Consider the following 3,049-nt stretch of genomic DNA (forward strand, 5'->3'; position numbering starts at 1 on the left):
CCTATCTAGGGTCAAGGGCGGATTAAAGCGGGGGATATTGTGGCTATATCCCCAGTTACGGGCTAAACAAAAAGGCCCGTTATGAGATTCAGCTTTTGTTTTTACCTTATTCTGTATTCACGACCATAATAGATCCGGCAGAACAATTTAGCCCAAGGCCTTACTGACTTTTGATCCGACCCTGTTTATGGTTCGTATCTAACGTGAGAGAATGAGTTTTTATTTAACACGTTAAGTAAAAGTGACATTTTCAACCTGAATTGCGTTTTGTAAGCTAAGTGGAAAGTTCAGTAGCATCACGTCTCTAGCTCTAGACCATTTGATCCAAGCCCAAGCCTGGACCACATTAACTGAACGGTTGTATTTGTAAAAACGAATACACAACTTCCTACATGTGCATCTAAACTTCGAAACGCTCTTGCTTATGTTAAATAACATATATTAACCAACATGTTTCTTTATGTTAAACTATTTGAAACAAGACATTTTCTACAAAGAAGGATTTGTTTGTTGTTAAGCGCAAAGTTACACAGTGGGCTATCTATGCTGTGCCCACCACGGGTATCGAAGTCCGGTTTTTAGCATTATAAGTCTTCAGATTTATCGCTGAGCCACAGAAGGGGGAGGGCTTTCTTTATTTGTTTTGGATACTTGAACAAAGCTACATTAATGCTAGGGGTGCTAGCCGTCCCTAATTTAGAAATGATAGAGGAAAGGCTGCTATTAGACAGCGTCTACCGTCAACCTTAGGGTTAACATAATCAAACAGTGAGATTTGACCGTTACTCTTACAACAAGGCCCGGCATGGCCAGGTGGTTAAAGCGCTCGACTCGCAATCTGAGGGTCGCAGGTTCGAATCCCCGTCACACCGAACATGCTCGCCCTTTAAGCTGTGGGGGCGTTATAATGTGACGGTCAATCCCACTATTCGTTGGTAAAAGAGTTGGCGGTGGGTGGTGATGACTAGCTGCCTTCCCTATAGTCTTACACTGCTAAATTAGGGACGGCTAGCGCAGATAGCCCTTGTGTAGCTTTGCGCGAAATTTAAAAACAAATACAAACAAAAACAAACTTTTACAACACACCCGCGGCTCTAAAGCGCGGAGCGCCATTTGTTAAAAACGGGACGCAAGCTACAAAACATCGGTCTCCGTATTCAGTCAACAATTATAGTTAATAAAGTTCACCTTTTTCATATACTTTAGCTTTATAGTGTTCTGTTTTAGTCTTTAAATTAATATATATTAGTTTGTATGGTGGTTTTAGGTTGTGTTTCCTTTTATTCAACTCATTTTTCCTCACCAGCTTGTTATTCAGCTTTAGATTGAGTAAATATATGCACTTCTTAGTGTATTCTTGTGCCTCGATGTCACAGGGAATAACCTGTAGAATCTGTTTTAACTCACCCAATCTTTTGAGCATTCCCTCAAAAATAAAAATAAAAAATACATTTGATTAGAAAAGTGCTTGCTTGCTGGTTAAAAGGAAACCCAAATTTAGCCGAAGATAGTGTTTTGTTGTCAAAAATAATCTCACTCACAAACACAGATTAATGAAAAATACTGCTTCATCATTATTGGGTACTTTTTGAATTCACAATCTAAATTTTAAACATTCAAGTAGAACTATGAAGTCGACTTTCGTTACCATATCCTTAAATTTTCGTAATTTATTTTACACAGCTTTCTTTTCTGCTTACAGTTATATTTCTTTCATTAACTCCGTGCTGACATCAAAGAAGAGGATTCCCGCAGTGTTCTGTAGATGAGCTGGCTCCATAATCGTTTGAGGACATAACTGTTGCTCTGCTCTTGCTATGTTTGATCGAAATTAGAGACAACTCCATAAGTCACGTGAGTCAGACTTTTAAGGAACTTCTTAATCTCATTCACTCGCGTAGTACTTCTTGTTTATATGATGTATATTATATATGCCCCCCAGTGGCACAGCGGTAAGTCTGCGGACTTACAACGCTAGAATCCGGGTTTCAATACCCCTGGTGGGCAGAGCACATATAGCCCATTGTGTAGCTTTGTGCTTAATTACAAACAAACAATATTATATATATATTAAAAGCAACAAATGTAGTGCCTAGTTTAAACTTCTTGATAATTTTACCACTTTTGTTTTTTGTTGATGGGGAGAACTCTAAAAGTCATGATAAATTTCATAAACATCTACGTTATTTAAATATTTATGGATTATAATAATCCTTAAGTCGTACAGATATTTTATGTTTATAATTTGTAACTTGCTCACTGTAAATGCATAGAAACAATGGATAACACATTTTATTGATTCCTTTCAAACAACTGTATTAACATTTCACTTTTCAAAGTGGGGAAAAGTGTCTTTATGTTGAGCATGTTTAATGATTATATATTTTGATTTAACATACTGAACGTGTTTCATTAGTTTCATATTTTGATTTAACGTGTTGAGCATGTTTTATATATTTTAAATTTGGAATTAATGTATTGAGCAAATTATATGTACTTTGTATTTCGATTTAACCCGTTGAGCATATTGTATGATTTTTATACTTTAATTTAGTAAGTTGAATATTTTGCATAATTTTTATATTTTGATTTAGCATGTTGAGATTACTTAGTGATTCACATCAGGCCTGTACATAGAATGTTTGAAATGGGTTTTTAATTTGTGAATTCAAAACCCAACACATACTGTGCGAAGCACAATCAACATGCAAAGCATGCTTATGCTACGAGGGTCTGGAGGCATACCCCCCAGAAAATTTGTAAAAGATAGGTGCTATGAGATTAAATCTGGAAGCAATTTTGTATTAAATATAGTTTAAACAATTGCATGGCTGTTCACATAAAATCTACAAATGTCCAATGAAAAGTCAACAAATTGTGAGTTTAGCGATAAAGAGCGAGTAGTGTCGATTTTTAAAGTGAAATTATCACAAACTGTATTGTAGTAACATATCAGAGAAGCATAATTCGTCTGATCAATTGCATTCTAAGTAATTGAACCAACCTGTGTTGACAAAAAAAGAGGCAATTATCTAAAGCTCTGGTTACA

The 3,049-nt window shown here is 35.9% G+C and overlaps 1 protein-coding gene across 3 annotated transcripts in view; it reads left to right on the forward strand.

The window, feature by feature from the left end:
* The window catches only part of LOC106465707 (adenylate cyclase type 6-like), a 161,555-nt gene that overhangs the window by 25,364 nt on the left and 133,142 nt on the right, over positions 1-3,049 (forward strand). For all 3 annotated transcript variants that reach the window (XM_022394053.1, XM_022394063.1, XM_022394058.1), the window contains one exon: positions 1,703-1,854. The gene's annotated coding sequence lies outside the window, so the exon portion shown is untranslated. The remainder of the gene's footprint in view (positions 1-1,702; positions 1,855-3,049) is intronic.

This window comes from Limulus polyphemus, unplaced genomic scaffold, assembly GCF_000517525.1.
Source record: "Limulus polyphemus unplaced genomic scaffold, Limulus_polyphemus-2.1.2 Scaffold70, whole genome shotgun sequence".
Classification (NCBI taxonomy): domain Eukaryota; kingdom Metazoa; phylum Arthropoda; class Merostomata; order Xiphosura; family Limulidae; genus Limulus; species Limulus polyphemus.